At 40.8% G+C, this 17769-nt stretch overlaps 1 long non-coding RNA gene across 7 annotated transcripts in view; it reads right to left on the reverse strand.

Moving 5' to 3' along the window:
• The window catches only part of LOC106991099 (uncharacterized), a 239365-nt gene that overhangs the window by 205905 nt on the left and 15691 nt on the right, over nt 1-17769 (reverse strand). For all 7 annotated transcript variants that reach the window (XR_009600443.1, XR_009600442.1, XR_009600439.1 and 4 more), the window contains one exon: nt 5775-5870. This is a non-coding gene — a long non-coding RNA (uncharacterized LOC106991099). The remainder of the gene's footprint in view (nt 1-5774; nt 5871-17769) is intronic.

Genomic DNA, 17769 nt, shown 5'->3' on the forward strand with positions numbered 1-17769 from the left:
CAGGTGGATTCTTTACCAACTGAGATATCAGGGAAGCCCAAAGGAAAATGAGCTCTGAAGAACTGAGGCTTTTGAAGTGTGGTGTTGGAGAAGACTTTTGAGAGTCCCTTGGACTGCAAAGAGTTCATACCAGTCAATTCTAAAGGAAATCAGTCCTGAATATTCATTGGAAGGACTGCTGCTGAAGCTGAAGCTCCAACACTTTGGCCACCTGATGCGAAGAACTGACTCATTGGAAAAGACCCTGATGCTGGCAAAGATTGAAGGCGGGAGGAGAAGGGGATGACAGAAGATGAGATGGTTGGATGGCATCACCAACTCAATGGACATGAGTTTGAGCAACTCCAGGAGTTGTTGATGGACAGGGAAGCCTGGTGTGCTGCAGTCCATGGGGTCACAAAGAGTTGGACACGACTGAGCGACTGAACTAAACTGAACTGAAATACATCCTGAATGAGAAAGTGAGCTAAGGTGTTACCTGGTATCAAAGAGTAACTCCTGCTCCACTTTAAAGTAGAGAATACTCAGTTTCATAAAACATAACAAGAGTTAGACAATGAGGACAAAAACTAGAGAATAATTAAACTAGAGTCATGTACACCTCTACACCTCAAACCTATTCCAGTCTTAGGATTCCACCTACACTAAGGACAATCATATATTATCATGCCTCCAGGTTCTACATTCTGTTGATGCTACTGGAGTTCCTTCCCACATGAATGAATAAATTGCAGGTTTCTACCCTTCTTGGACCTATAGCAGTTTAAGTGGGCCAAATTCAGCCATGTTCTGAGCTATGGCAATTAAAGAAGAAATTTTAAGGATCACTTGCTATGTAAAAAAAAGAGTACTTTTCTACCCCTTGACATTTAACACTTGGGTTTTGTCACCCTACCTGAATTAAATACAGCGGAGTTTTGCCCTGTGAAGATATCATCCTGCTCTCTCTTGTCTGAGAACAAGAATCCCCCATGTGATACTGCTTCCAGAGGAACAGACTGAAAGCGAAAGTGAAGTCGCTCAGTCGTGGCCGACTCTTTGCGACCCCATGGACTGCAGCCTACCAGGCTCTTCTGTCCGTGGGATTTTCCAGGCAAGAGTACTGGAGTGGGGTGCCATTTCCTTCTCCAGGGGATCTTCCTTACCCAGAGATTGAACCTAGGTCTTCCGCTTTGCAGGCAGACGCTTTATCGTCTGAGCCACCAGACTGAGAGTACATCTATTTACTATGAGTGCATCTTGGGACTACAAATGCTATCCATTTGGATTAAGTTTTAAGCACAGTATGGGCAATTTCATGGTAGGCCTAGAAAAAGGACTCTCCTAGGCGTTCCACGATTTCCTTCTCCCTCTGGTCAGCAGCTCCTTGAAGTCAGTACTCTCTATTAGGATGCTCTGCCTCCATTCCCAGACGCAGGGTGACCTCTCTGAGTCCTGAGGCAAAGAGAGAGTCCTTTTCCCCACAGGCGCCAGACCTAGTCCTCTAGGGACAAAAGCTTTCCCCTCAGCCACTAGGCCCGCCACTGCGCCACTCGGTGGGCCCCTTCCAGAGACTCCTTCTCCTTGAGCAGACACTCAGCCGTACCCCCCTGTTCTCTGTAGCCTGGGTCCTTGCTAGAAGTCGTTTTTTCTATAACTCTCTCTGTCCAGCATCACCACTCACCTGGCTCAGCAAGGGTCACACAAATTGCATACTTTAAAGGTATCTTTGCTATATCTTGAGCATTGTTCTTTCATTTACATCTGAATAAAACAGTAAGTTATAAACATTTCATTGTGGTTTCAGTCCCCAACTCCAGGTAGGCAAGTGCCTGCCTTATCCAAGATTTTTACGGTGAGATATTTTTCACTATGGATATTAATTAGTTGCTTTTAAATGTATGCAGTCAGAACAACAGAAGAGCCTTGAAATAAAGCAGAAGAGATTCCGTACTTCCTAATTACCTGGATGCTAAAACACTTAAAACATGTACCACTGACAAGGGTTATAAAATTTCTAATTCTGTCAATATTCAAAAAAAATAAATAAAATGGAGAGAAAACAATTATCTATCCTTGATGACTTGGTATCATTTGCCTGAAGGAAGAATTTTAGGGTGTTTTATAGTCCCTCTGACTTAAGTCTTTGTTTTCATCATTACTTTAGAAGGTAATCTGATCCACTCTAATGGTCCCAGAGAACCACTTATCCTTTTCCAAGCATCCACTGTAAGACGGAACCTGGCTTTGGTACTCTTCTTTCTTTAAACTCACTCCAAAAATGGGCTTCAGAGAATGACTTTCTAAAGTCAACACAAACTTCAGACTTTAGATCTCTCTTAACAACTGATCACAGAACGCAGACGAAACTCAAAAATTCAGCGGTGCTCTCCAAGCTTTCAAAGCAAAACACTGAACAAAAATGCAGAGATAAGCGCAGCCTTCAAACACCACTGAAGCCCACTGGCTTACTTCCATGAAGGTCCCGAGTTCTAGAAATAGCTGTTCTGTAAATGACCTTTTTCACTTTGTCAGGATCATCCACTTAAACAACCCTGGTGTGTCACTGCCATTGCTTAGGTCTGTTTTTAAAAAAGGTCTTTCATTGACACAAGACAGAAAGCTCAAGAATTCACAGAAACACCCATAGGTTAAAAAAAAAACACACACACACACCTATATTTACTATTTATACATATACAGAAGCATACTACCTTATGCCAAAATAAAGACCTTCCTACTACCCTCTTCCTGAATCTATCTCCGATTTCAAATTGTTTTTAAGGTAGTCTATACATACTCATTGCTTATACTCATTAACGCCCACAGCACTTGGCCACTGGAATGAAGTTCCTAACACCACCATTATAATTTTTCTCACTGAAAGCCTCTGACTCGATCCAATTCAGTGGCCTCATCCTACTTCTCATCCCAACTTGACCTCTTGATGGTAGCTGATACTCACCACTTCCCTTTCTTATAAACTTTTATTGGAGGATAGCTGATTAGCAATGTTGTGATAGTTTCCGGTGAACAGCAAAGGAACTCAGCCATACTTACATAACATGTATCCATTCTCCGCCAAACTCCCCTCCCATCCAGGCTGCCAGTAACACTGAGCAGAGTTCCAATAAAATAATACAGTAGGCCCTGGTTGTTTATCCATTTTAAATACAGCATGACCACTTCCCTTTTGGAAGCTGTTCTTCAATGGGCTTTTCCTGCCCTTTAAAGGCTGGAATGTCCAGGGGTCCTTTGCGGGGGCTGCCCTCATTAGGCCCAGATACTTCCCCTTTAGTAATCTCACCCATTCACACAATGTGACTCCACCACCCACATCTTTCCTAAACTTCAGAGTCAGGTTGCCAATGGTCTGATAGTTGCTGCCATTTCGATGCCCCCCTTTCAGATGTCCGAAACCAAGTCCAAGCTTCCTTTCACCCAATGGATAGAGGATTCAAAAATCAGCAGCCATTTGCTACTCTTCCTTCTCTCTCCCAACTGCTACAGGGAGCCTGGTCCATAAATCTCACGGATGCTACCTCCCGAAGCACACCCCACCTGGCCTCCTCTTCCACACCTCCACTGTCAGTGCTCTGACCCAGGCCCTTCATTTTGCTCATCTGGACCACTGCGTTCACTCGTCTCCTAACTAGTCCATTCTCTTTAGTTTATCCCCATCCAGTCCAATTTCACACTGCTGCCAGAGCATTTTTCTAAAATGGTGAAACTGTACCATTCCTACGATTTTAAAATCTCCAACGGTTCCCCACAATCAACAGGGCAAAGACTAGCTATCAGGATTACAAACTCGGCTCCTTCTAATCTCATTTCCTACCACGTGTCTACTTACCAACTCCCAGGAGCCTCAAGCTCCTTCTCAACTTCTCAAACAGTGATCCTCAGACCTCTACGGCTGGTACACCCTGCTCCTCCTCCTCCACGAGGTGAGCAGCTGCCTACCCATTTCCCAACCTCCCCAGGCTAAACTGGTCGCAGGCTCTCAAGGCTGTCTGTGTGTGAGGCTTTGCTGTGCCATGTACTACAGTCTCATCCATCTACACTTGGCTCTCGCTCCCGAGCCGTGGCTGAAACCTATTCGGAGGAGCATCTCAAGGTCAGGGAGTTCACGCTGTTCATTTTCCCATCTACTGAAGAGTCTCTGCGGCTCATGTGATCTGTCTGTCTCCCTAGCCACCAGATCTCCTGACCATCGAAGTGCAGCAACACCACTGCCATGCTGGTGGTGTGTCTACTACAAGGCGTGGGAAGTCAGTCGTGTGTTCATTCCACTAACACTCGTTAGTCATGGGGATCCACAGGTGAGTAAGACTCGACTCCTTCCACTAAGGAATTCATAGTCTCGCAGGGAAAACAAACACCTCAACAGACATTTATATAACATGCCGGAGGAGACTAGGGATAGAGTGATTCCCAGGACATTCTGGAGTCAAGGGATCCGGAGGAAGACAAGGAATGCAGCAAGGTGTGGAGTGCTGGGTATGGGAGAAAGCCACTGGAGGAAGGGGCAGGGACTGATGGTACTCAAAGTGGGTCTCAGAGAATATTAGGGAGAGAGGAGGGGACAGAGCGGATGGAGGGAGGAAAAGGGAAATACGTCAATTAACCACACCAATTGCTTTTTCGCTGCCTAAGTACAAGTAGTAGAAGTCATGAGACAGTCCTTGCCAATATATCCATACGTTTAACTGTGAAAATAAAACAACAGAATTGGCCCTCTCCTAGCACACACCTTCTCACTTTTTGTCTGTCCCTCTCTCTCATACCCACTGACATGAGAAACACTTAACACATACAATGAAAAATAGATGTAAGAGGCGTCATGGCAGTACTGGCGTGTTCAGAGCCCTCGTTTCTCGTTTCATGCTTCCTCTAAGTCCCTTCTTTTCTGCGCTCTCCACCCCAGAGCGTCTCAGACTTCCCTCACTCCTGACGGCTTTCTCCCCCGCCCCTGCCCCTCTCAGCTCTTCCTATGCCCACCTTCCACGCACAGTGCAGAACCAGCATACATCTTTTAACGCTGTCCTATTTATTCAGAGACGATGTTACCATGATCTGTTACCAGATCTTTTTGTGCTAGCATTTATCAGCAATAGTTCTTTTTTTCTTTTTCCACAGTATAAAGTCTGCCCTTTAATTCAGACCCAGAGTTACTACTGATACACTTAGTTTCTCTAAGTCTTTAGAAGACTCAAAAGTTATTCTTAAAGAAAAAAAATAGCCCTCTTAGGAAAAAAAATCAAAATAATCATCATCACACTATGTAGTAGAGAAAACTCAGATTTCATTTCTGGCTATGTCAGTGTTCTACTACATAATTCCCTGGTCCATCTGATCTCAAGTCCTTGTAGAAATCTTAAAATAAACTATTTCACATAAAGTGATTTTTAAAATATTTTCATGTTTTTTGTTCCACATTACTGACAATTATTTTACTAACTTGAAAGCTGATTAAATATATATACAGATACATAACATAAAAGAATTCAAAATGGTCTGTCCATTTAGTGTTTCTATTTGTCAGCAGCTATATTAATCAGATTTACTAGTCATCTCTGCAAGTTCAATGAACAAAACCAATGAATAACAGAATTGTGCTTCGAGCTGAGAGATAAGGAAGAGGGAAAACAGGTGACCCCTTGCTTGGATCTGATCTTGAAGTCACACTAACGGGGGCGGGGGCAGGAGGAAAGGAGGGCATAAAAGCACAGATAAGAACAGTCAAAACAGTATGAGAAGTAAAAAAAATCAGAAAGTAAGTTGATTTCACTCACAGTTAAGAGTCCCTGAAAACAAGAGAAGGCAAGTCGTACTGCATCCCTCCATCCAAGAACTGAGCAGAAGTTCCACTCCAGGAAGGCTTGGTGGTGCTAAAAGGAGGCAAGAAGGATGTAAGATCTCAGAATCTAAGTGATGAAAGGCATGCCAGCCACTCATCCTCCCACTTTAGGCACATTTTTTAAAAAAGTTAATCATCGAATTAAATGTTATAATCCAATTTCCAAAACTGTTCTACTCTGCTTAAACTGCTGTCACCTCTAATAATCTTACAGGCAGATGCATTCATTTCAAACATCACTCTTTTCAGATTCCTTGATATCTGAAGTTCTTGATCACTTCACCTTTTTTGTTCTTATCAGGAACACAGCCAGATCTTTCTCTAATGCTACAGATCCAGCTCCTCTTAGTTCAGTTCAGTTGCTCAGTCGCGTCTGACTCTTTTCGACCTCACGGACTGCAGCATGCCAGGATTCCCTATCTATTATCAATTCTGGGAGCCTACACAAACTCATGTCCATTGCGTTGGTGATGCCATCCAACCATCTCATCCTCTGTTGTCCCCTTTTCCTCCTGTCCTCAATCTTTCCCAGCATCAGGGTCTTTTCCAATGAGTTGGTTCTTCCCATCAGGTGGCCAAAGTATTGGAGTTTCAGCTTCAGCATCAGTCTTTCCAAAGAGTATTTAGGTCTGATTTCCTTTAGAATGGACTGGTTGAATCTCCTTGCAGTCCAAGGGACTCTCAAGAGTCTTCTCCAACACCACAGTTCAAAATCATCAATTCTTTGGTGCTCAGCTTTCTTTATAGTCCAACTCTCACATCCATACATGACTACTAAAAAAATCCTAGCTTTGACTAGATGGACCTTTGTTGGTAAAGTAATGTCTCTCTTTTTTCAATATGCTGTCTAGGTCGGTCACAGCTTTTCTTCCAAGGAGCAAGCATCTTTTAATTTCATGGCTGCTGCCACTATCTGCAGTGATTTTGGAGCCCCCCAGAAAAAGCCTCTCACTGTTTCCACTGTTTCCCCATCTATTTGCCATGAAGTGATGGGATCAGATTTCCAAATGTTGAGGTTTAAGCCAACTTTTTCACTCCCTTCTAACCAGACTCCAGACCATGGTTTCCCCCAGACTTGGTCTTCAATTCTCTGGTCTGCCTCTCTGTACACTCATCCCTTGAAGAGTGTAACCCTCACTTCACATGAGGGTTAAACTTCACATTAAGTTTCCCTCTTTAGCTAGACATTTCAACATGAGACCTGGTTCATGTTTCAAGGGCTTAGGAATTTCCCCTTCAATGTTCAAAACCAGACAAGCACCCTTATCCCCTCAAAATTGTTTCCTCTTTCCAGTTACTACATGCCTGATCATTCTGCAAGTCAGAAAACTTTGAAACCACTTTTTACTCACATCTTCCTCTCTTTCTGCAGCACCCCTGTTCTCTCTCATCTCCCCAACCAACTCCACCATTAACCCTACTGCTGGATTATTGCACTAAGGTCAATCTATTTGTCCCTTTCTTCAATTATTCTTTGCCACTGCTACCAGATTAATCTGCTAGATACCATGGTATGCTTCATTTCAAAATCGTACACCTCTCCTTTTCTTCAGAATACAGATAGTGGAGTGGTTTTAAAACATCCCCAGATTCTTTGACACACCTCTCCTTAAAAGGTGGAAACTAATGCCTACCTCCTCCCCTCCTTGAGTGTGGGCTGAATCTACTGGCTTGCTTCTAAGGAATAGAACTCTCCCAAGAGTTCCCAAATCCCTGACCCACAAACCACAGAAATTGTTAAGAGACCGTAAAATGCTTGTTTAGTTCTAAGCCACTAAATTCAAGGGTAATTTGTTACATGGCAATAGATTACTAATTCAGAAGGTCTTTCTACTGCCCAGTGGATCAAATCCAAACTTTGTGGGACACAAGGTCTTCCCCAAACTGTTCCTACTTTATCTTCAAGAACAAACACCTGCTTCAGTCTAAGGCCAGTTATTTCACTGACCTCATGTAACATGGTAAAATTCTGCTTCTTTGGCTTATGCTCTTCTCACATGAAATGTCCTTCTTTGAGTCTCCCTACTAACCTAAATTCAACACTTTTTTTGGGCTCAGTTCTAAGTCTACCTACCAAAGAAATTCTTCTATTTTGTAATGTATATAATTAAACACATATTTGATTTCCAAAACTATCTTTAAGTTATTTAAGCAAGAAATCATGACTTTGCTATCTTTACATTCCCCATGTTAATGGAAACATACTTTTTTGTTTTGAATTAACTTTTATGACCCTTCCTTCACAAAGAAAGTTCTGAATATCTTTTAAGAGAGGACATATACAATAAAGTTTACTTTGTTTAAAAAGTGTTGAATAGTTTGAGAGGATAATTTGGTATTATACACATCCCAAAAAATCTACATGATCTATGAATAAGCAATTCCATTTTCAAGAATGTATTTTATAGATATAAATACAAGTAAGCAAAAATATAGGTACAAAGCTATCCTCCACAGCATGTTTATAGTAGGGAAAACTCAGAAGCAACATAAAATATACCAAACAGGAAAAGTTAAACTAGGGTACAACAGACTACCAAAGGTCCATTTCAGAGAATGAAACAGGTCTACATGCACCGATCTGTTCTGACTGCGATGATATAATATGTAAAAAAAAAAAATTTCATAAAGAAAATACAATATTTAAGAACTAATTTAATGACATATATAAAACCCATCTGAGGAAAACTTTATAACATTCCTAAAAAGCTACAAATGAAGTACTTAACAAACAGACATTTCTTATTTTGGAACAGAACAAGCCAACATTATAAAAATGTCAGTTTGTTATAAGTTAATTTATCAATTTAATACAATTTCCATAAATATACCAATAATTCTTTTCAATGAAGCTGAAAAATTGATACAGAGCTTCATATTAAAAACACATGTGCAAGAACAGCCAGGAGAACACCAAATGGTAGAGGCGAGGACTAGGCCTCTCAGACATTAAATTATACTATAAAGCCTCTTAAGTGAAAAGTGTGCTACTGGCCCACAGGCAGGCAGACAAATCAGTGGACTTTACAGAAAGTTCAAAACCAGATAGAATGCTAGTACTGCTTATGATAAAGAGGGTGTCTAAAAACCACTAGGGCAAAAACTGATTTTTTAATAAATGATTAAAGCAATTGGTAAGTCATCTGGAAAAAGATAAAATTCATACCATAAGGAACAGACTCTGAACAAATCAGAGATCTAAATGTAAACCAATGAAGCCAATACAAGTACAAGAGGGGGAAAACTGGCAAATTCATCTCTAAACTTGATACAAGGAAGACACACTGTGAGTCAAAATCAGGAAGAATAAAAGACTGATAATTTGATTACATAAAAATGTTTAACAATTTTTTCTGCATGGCAAAAAAATCATTAACCAAAGATAGCAAAAAATGGGAGAAAGTATTTGCATTCATATAACAGATAAAGGGCTAATATCCATAAGACACAAAGAAGACTTAAAATGGAGGAAATAAAGACTGGTAACTTGACAGAAAAAATGGGCAAAGGACATGATATACAAGTTCATGCATGCGTGCCCAGTCACGTCTGACTCTTTGCAACCCCATGGACTGCAGCCCGCCAGGCTTCTCTGTCCATGGGATTGTCCTGGCATCAATACTGGAGTGAGATGCTCCAGGGGATCTTCCTGATCCAGGGATTGAATCTGTGCCTCTTGCATCTCCTGCATCGGTAGGTGAATTGTTCACCACTGAGCCACCTGGAAAGTCCCATGAATACACACACACACACACACACACACACACACACACACACACACGTGCAGACACATACAAAGTATACACACTGTATGAAAAGATGTTCAATTTCATTTATAAAAGAAATACAAACTGAAATTACACTGAGATGTTATTTCTGATCTATCAGACTGGCAAAAGTGAAACAGTATGGAAGTCACAGTCTGGCCAGGACAGAGAGAACTAGGCACCCTCACATGCCCCCCGGAGGAACGGCCACTTCCAGGGCTGAGGCAGAGGCAATACACGAGGAGGACCACTGAGAGCCAGAAAGTGAGGACGTCTCAAAGAACAGAGCAGGCACGCCAAAAGGACACCGCAATCAGCTTCAGGAGGCTCCTACCGGCCAAATCTAAGACAATTTGAGCTTCAAAATAAGTAAAGATAAGAGTAAAGTAACAATTCATGAGTCTAATCTGATTTTGTTTTTCAGTGAGAGATAAGGGAACACTTTGTGGAAGAAAGCCAGTGAATAATGGAAGAGGGAATGATGAAATTCGAAATCACCATTGGGCAACCATCATAAGACTAACTGATTCAGTCAAGAATCATCCCTGGATTCTAAAGCCTATAAATCTGAGGAGCAACAGTTTATTAATGAAAAACATCACTCCACAAGATAGTTACTATTTGAAAAAAGGGAGAGAGTAACACTCGTCAAACCTGGCAGATAGGGCCTTAGCCAAAGGCTCAAGGTCAACATGGCCAGAAGTGGGACAAACGGACATTGTGTGCTTCTGAAAATGATGTCCTGAGAAGAACCCAATGTCCCCTGTGCAGCACTGCTGCCGAAAGTGCAAAACCTGAATCTAAATAGGAGGCGACTTCAAACAAACCAAAACTGAAGGGTACGCTAGTAGTAACTGACTGACTGCTCAGAACTGTCAATGCCCTGAAGCACGAAGACTGAGAGACCGCTTCAGACCAAAGGCTGCCAGACGCAGCGTACGGCCCAGGGTTTTCCTACTACAGAGACGCTGTGGGAGTAACCGACGGAATCCAAGATCTGTACCTAGATATTATTATTGGATCACTGGTAATTTTCTGATTTTGAAAAAGAATAAACAAGGACAATGAAGATGTGACTGAGAATGTATCAGTTCAGTTCAGTTCAGTCGCTCAGTCGTGTCCGACTCTTTGCGATCCCATGAACCGCAGCACGCCAGGCCTCCCTGTCCATCACCAACTCCCGGAGTTCACTCAGACTCACGTCCATCGAGTCAGTGATGCCATCCAGCCATCTCATCCTCTGTCGTCCCCTTCTCCCCCTGCCCCCAATCCCTCCCAGCATCAAAGTCTTTTCCAATGAGTCAACTCTTCGCATGAGGTGGCCAAAGTACTGGAGTTTTAGCTTTAGCATCAGTCCTTCCAAAGAACACCCAGGGCTGATCTCCTTTAGGATGGACTGGTTGGATCTCCTTGCAGTCCCATGGACTCTCAAGAGTCTTCTCCAACACCACACTTCAAAAGCATCAATTCTTCAGTGCTCAGCTTTCTTCACAGTCCAACTCTCACATCCATACATGACCACTGGAAGAACCATAGCTTTGACTAGACGGACCTTTGTTGGCAAAGTAATATCTCTGCTTTTGAATATGCTATCTAGGTTGGTCATAACTTTCCTTCCAAGGAGTAAGCATCTTTTAATTTCATGGCTGCAATCACCATCTGCAGTGATTTTGGAACCCAAAAAAATAAAGTCTGACGCTGTTTCCACTGTTTCCCCATCAATTTCCCTTGAAGTGATGGGACCGGATGCCATGATCTTAGTTTTCTGAATGTTGAGCTTTAAGCCAACTTTTTCACTCTCCTCTTTCACTTTCATCAAGATGCTCTTTAGTTCCTCCTCACTTTCTGCCATAAGGGTGGTGTCATCTGCATATCTGAGGTTATTAACCTGCATCTAATGATAAGGAAACTTCAGACAAACACAGAAGAAGCAATTTAAAAACTGTCAATCTGATAACAGACAAATTGTAGAAACACGCCAGGAGAAAGGACAGTAAACAGATACAGCAAGGAAATGTGACATATAACCTTAGATTGGCTCTTATACCACAGGGGGAAAAGATGTTATAAAGGACAGTATCAGGTCAACTGACAAACTGTGATATAGATAGTAAATTAGATAAAAATATTTTAACAGTGTAAATTTATGAAATATTTACTGCTGTATAAGAACATCCCTGTTCTTAGGAAATGCATACTAAAATATCCAGGGGTAAAGGGCCATGATATACGCAACATTCTCAAATGATCTGGAAAAAATACATTGATACACACACATATACACATTTAAAAACAGAACAAGAAAATACACACAAATAATAAAGTAAATGGGGAAAATGTTAACAGTAAGAGAGTCTAAGGAAAAATAGTTTTTCTTTGCATATCCTTGGGTTTTTCCCCCCCTTCATTTTTAATGGTCCAAACTATTACTCAGAATTACCATAAAACAGATTAAGATCAGCAGTCTTCAAAAAGAAACTACACTAAAAGTTACTGCTTAAATATGTTAACAATAACTGTTATTTCCTAAGTGTTCATTTGAGAGATGAGGTATCTCAAAATGGCCATGCTAGCTCCTAAGGGAAACACGACTAGAAAGAAGGTGAAATGTGCAAAAGAAATTCCATAACATGTGGCTACGGTCGTAGGTTTCTCTAGAGTCAGGTTACCTGCCTCTGAACTTGGGCTCCAAGTCATGAGCTTCCCTAAGCTTCGATATTCTATAAAGTGGGAATGATAATACTATATTTCCTAGGGCTTTTGTGGGATTAATGGAACAATAGGTGGAGGAGGGAAACTCGACATTTTTGCAAAGTGCCCAACACCTGGTAAGCACTCAATATTATTATTGCTGTTATATCATTACCTTTGTACTGTAACATATCTGCCACAGAGTAATGGGGCTTTTGGTAACTAACTACAAAGGACACCAGAGAAGAATTCATGTTTATCCAGCCCCAAAATATAAAGATGCTCTGATTTTAAGGGCCAGGTTTTAACGCAGAATAGCCCTGGGGTGGGGGAAAAAAAAAAAAGGTCCTCTACCAAATTCTCAAGACTTGATGAAAGTATTAGTTGAAAATATCTCAAATTCTTCCCCATCTAATTTCTATGTTCACTAAGTAAAGTTAAGGTCCAAACTTTATCCTTTTGACCAGATTACAACTGACCACAGTAACCTTAACAAGTTACCTGGCTGAGATGTTCAATATCCTGTAAGCTTGTAATTCTGCTTAGCTTACTTAACATCATTCAGTCTCACAGTCCTCATCAACTCTGAAAGAAGTGATAAAATCAAAATTCTTTCCCTGCAAGGTCACACACTAAGAGAGGGAGGCCCAATGAAACCGCACAGTCTCCCTCCTCCTGAAGGCCTGCCTGAGGTCAGTGGCTTCCCTCCCTGATGGGAATGTAACTACCACTGTGGACGTGTTAACTTTCCAGAAGCATCTATCAAGGGTGGACCATCTGTCTTCATTAACCGCAGGACACCTAATGGACACTGTGAGCAATTCAATACTCACTGATTAATAAACACCAGCCTTCAAGAGAAACAGCACTGAGTACCAATCGATAACTCTGCGTTAATCATTCAAAAATGAGGGGGATGTGGCTGAGTCAACTCTGAAATTAATGTTAACCTTTCAGGCAACGTATTTCAACACACTTCAAAAAAACTAACTTTTAAGCATAAATATCACACAAGTTCACCATATAAATACATAAAAACGCCCACACTGTATAACATCACACAGAATCACTATCGGAAATAATTTACTAATAACACTGATTTCTAGTATTACTCGGTAAGATTTTCTTTGAACCTTCAGATAATCTTCAGTAAAACCCAAGAATCTCTTTTAAAAATAAAGAGAATATCCAGCTATTGTTCCTAAATGTTCGTTTTCTCTTTGCAGCTTTTAACATATTTATCTTCTTTCACCATCAAAGGTAGCAGAAATGTACACACAATGTAAATAAATTCTGCGTCCTGTTTGCCATCTTCTGTACTTTTCTACTGAAACAAATGAGAAAATTCTCGTTTCTCATTCTTATAGGAGAAAAAAAATATATCCAAGAGGAATAAACAAACTCCTGAGAGATCTCCTTTGTGCTTCCTCTATGGAATTACAGACTTTCTGGATACTGCCCCCCGCCACCAAGTCCCTCCTCTCCACACCAGCACTTTCTGAAAACAATACCTCCTTACACCGTGAACATCCTTTTCCTTAAGTGACACAAACATCAAATGTCCCTTCAAAATTTAAGAGATAAAAAATTTTCTCCATCTTTGTTTCAGGTTTCATTCTCCAAATTTCTTTAGCACGTAGACAGAAGTATGGTCCTATACCCTACAAGGTTAATGACAGTATCAACCTAAGCCTATGCTTACTTACTGTTTCTAATAAATAATGTTCAAACCTGTCCTCCAGCTATCTACTTCCTTCTCATAAAGACATGAAAATGTTATAGTTCATTTTTTATCCTTCCAAGATGTTCTTTTTTTCTTTTCTATCTACCCATCCGTCCACCGCTTTTTATAAGTTCTTTTTTTACACTCTTCTATGCTTTGTCCTTATCTAAGATTGTATCTTCAAGAATATGGCATATCAGAATATAATGGGCTTCCTTTTTCTATCTTACTGGCTATATAGGACTTTTTAAATATGTTGAAACCAGTTTCTGTGGTCCTACTATTCTTGTTCCACCAATTCACTAAACATGCATTGTGCTGGACAAGTCCACCTGAGTTTAAATGAATACATACACATTCCACTCCCAAATGTAAATATCTTCTATATACTAGACCATGTTATAGCAATGCAAAAATTGTTGGGTGTCATCACCGCACTGGGGTTACACAGAATAAAGTTCTCTTTAGCAGGTATTTAAAGGTGAAATGTCATAGCATCTGCAACTTATATTCAAGTGGTTAAAGAAAATCATATAAACATATATACCACATTTGATTCCAAACATGTACATACAGAGCGTGACACAAGCGTGGCAGAAATGCTAATAACCAATTCGTCTAGAAGAAGGGTAAACAGGTGTTCATATTACTGTTTTCCTACTGATTTGACATTTTCAAAATAAAAAGATGGGGTAATAACGGAACTTCCACAAGGGTCCCCTCATTTACTACCCTAAAACATACAACTGTCCCTTCCCGATTCCCAGGCCTATGTCCTAACCGAACCCAATCCCACCCCTACTACTCTCCCCTAAAAGAGAATTAAAACAAGTTATTTAGTTGTTCTTAACTCTAACCGCTCAAATGCTGTAGCTCCTTAGGGTCTTCCCCTACTGCTCGAGTTCTCCCTTCTCTCTCCTTGTCCAGTCATTCTTTGGGGACACTCAGACATTTACGGCATCTTTTCATGGCCTAAGCATTGAGAACCCAGCAAGAGAGTAAATACCCAGATGAAGAAGCTCTGGATGAAGAATTCTTTTGTAATTCCTACAGCACCCAGTTCAAAAAGCATTTATTGAAATAATGGGTTTTTTCAAACAAAGAAGGGCATGGGAACCACTGGTAAGCAACAAGGGAAAGGTCTCAAAGCTCAGTCTTTTTAGAAAACCTTCTCCAATCTCCTCAACTTTTTCTCCAACAGGTTAAACTCATCTTTCCCAATCTTCCAGACTGCCACGACTGTCCACTCCCTGACACAATGACATATTATCCTAGTGAGAATGGAAAAACCTGTTTCACAATCCCAAATAAAGCAACCCTAGAAGTGAGAATAGCCAATTCTCTTACATTTTATTTATATGACGTTACTCAACACAGTAATACACTGTCAACAATTTGCCGGGGGGGAAAAGTACCTCTCAGTCATCTGTCTACGGAATATTCCTGCATGGCACTCTTTCACCAGTTTGAAACTAAGGGAGACCAGCCTCTGAATGCGTGTCTACTTTGGTTAATCAAGAGGCAGCTGTCATGTCAACTAAGACAACAAGCTGTGTCTAACAACAATACACTTTGTAAAAGTTGATTCACTAGTAAGATACAATACAAAGGATACCTACTAAAAAATAGCAATGCTTCTTGAAATAAGACTCAAGTTGAAATTTTACAAATATAAACCAGGAAAATTCTAAATCTATTTCATTTTTCTCACCTGAGTATAAGTCACAAGCCTGGAAGAGATCCTGTAGTTCAAGCCTCCAAAAAGTAAGATCCAGAGAGGTTAAAACCCCCGATTCAAACACCCCACCACTGGCAAATTCAAGTCAAGCTAGGTTTAGAACTCATATACTCTTTCCAGGCTTCTCTGCCCATGTTACCTCTCAATTTCAGAAATTAACTTTCTGAAAGAAAAAAAAAAAGTTCTGTCTGAAAAAAGTAGAGGGGATGAGGAAGGGGAAGACTTAACTATAGTCAGCTATGCCACTAACCAGGTGTGTAAAATTAAGTAAACTATCTCACCTACAGAATAAGGAGACTGAATTCAATTAGCTCTGAAGCCCTGGAGAGCTAGATAGAATACACTCTGATTCGTGAGAGTGGTATAAGTAATAGCTGTGTTTTTAACACAAATTTGACTCAGTCACATTTTTTATACCAAACTTAGTTATAGCTTAGGCAATATAAAAACAGTATTGTTAACTGAAACCATACCTTTTACCAAAATTTTCATAAATACAAAGAATCTCAAAATTCATTATCTACTATAACCTACATTTTGGCAGGATGTCCTTTAGCACAAAATTTAAACGTCAATCTGAAACCTATTTGAATGCCTATTTAAATATCCCAAAGAGTTGGGAAAGTTATACATTTCACAGTTATTTTCCATTCAGCATGGCATCCGCTATAGAAACATACTCACATCTTTAGAAATAGAAATCTTCAGAAATAGTCTGCACCACATCTCGTCAGAGGAGAGCCTGCCTTTGGCTCTGGGCTGCCATTTAGTCAGGCTAACAAGAATGCCTGTGGGAACTGTCTGTTGTCACTGGGCTACCCATACCAGGAATGGGAAAGGCAAAAGGAAAAGGGAAAAAAGAGAAGAAACAGAAAAGAACGCACGAGTGGGCGGGGGGCAAAGGAAGGAAATCAGCAGAGTTAAAGAACACGGAAAAACAGAAAGACAGGAGAATAAACAGCAAGAGGGACGGCCTGCCAGTGCCCCAGCGTCCACACGCCTTCGGACAGGCTGCAGACACCTTGAGGAGCTCCTGTCTGTTTTTCTTTTGTTCTGTTCTGGACAGAAAGTTTGCGCAGAGAGGACATGTTTACTTGTGCCTGCTCCTAGACTCCGTGTCAAGGATTAAGATTCCAACATATGAACAGTAACACAGAAGGAGCTCCGATCCAAGAAGGAGCTCCGATCCAAAATACACTAGACTGTTTACTGGGAATGTCCAGGACCTGACATGTTCCTAGTGACTCATCTTTCCAGAGCGTGGATCTCTTAACTCCACAAGAGTACCATGATCCAAAAAGATGTTTTAGCAAGTACTATGTATATTTATACAAATGCAATTCGGTGCTTTCAAACAACTGGTGCTGTCCAAAGACAACAAGGAAATACAGTCCTCCAAAGGAAGGCATCTCCAGTCAGATCCTCAGGACGCCATGGCGGTCGACCCTCAACCACATGGGCCCCTTCTTCAGCAAAGCAGCTGAAACCTCAGACACAGAAGGAGCCCGGGATCTCATGCCATCATCACGTCCCCCACACACGAGCAAACGCTCTAGAGCTATTATAAGTCATGCTTTCTTTCACAGATGATCACTTTAAAAATCATTTTAAAGCCAATCTGTTGCTGGAAATATTTCTGTTTTTTAGAATTTTAAATGATCTTCTATTATTGAAAAATATGTGTCTTGAAAATATTCTGCTGCTGCTATGAAATGACTAAATAGGGTACTGATTCACTAAGCTTATGAAGTCCTTGTTCTAAACTGCTAGTTAGGTATTAACAAAGGTATACATAAGGCACAGAGCAAACACCTCTGTTCAGAAAAATTAAATTCATAGCAGAAGGAATCTTCAGTTTGAACCCTTTAATAGTGGGAGCAAACAAGGATTTTGGTACCTTTTTCATGAAAATAGAAGTCTGCAAGCGCAGTAACTTCATCAGTTAACTAAAAGGCATAAAACAGAGCACAGATTTCAAAGATAAAATCTAAAGAAAGGCTACGAATGGCAT

Source organism: Ovis aries, chromosome 4 (assembly GCF_016772045.2).
Source record: "Ovis aries strain OAR_USU_Benz2616 breed Rambouillet chromosome 4, ARS-UI_Ramb_v3.0, whole genome shotgun sequence".
NCBI lineage: Eukaryota > Metazoa > Chordata > Mammalia > Artiodactyla > Bovidae > Ovis > Ovis aries.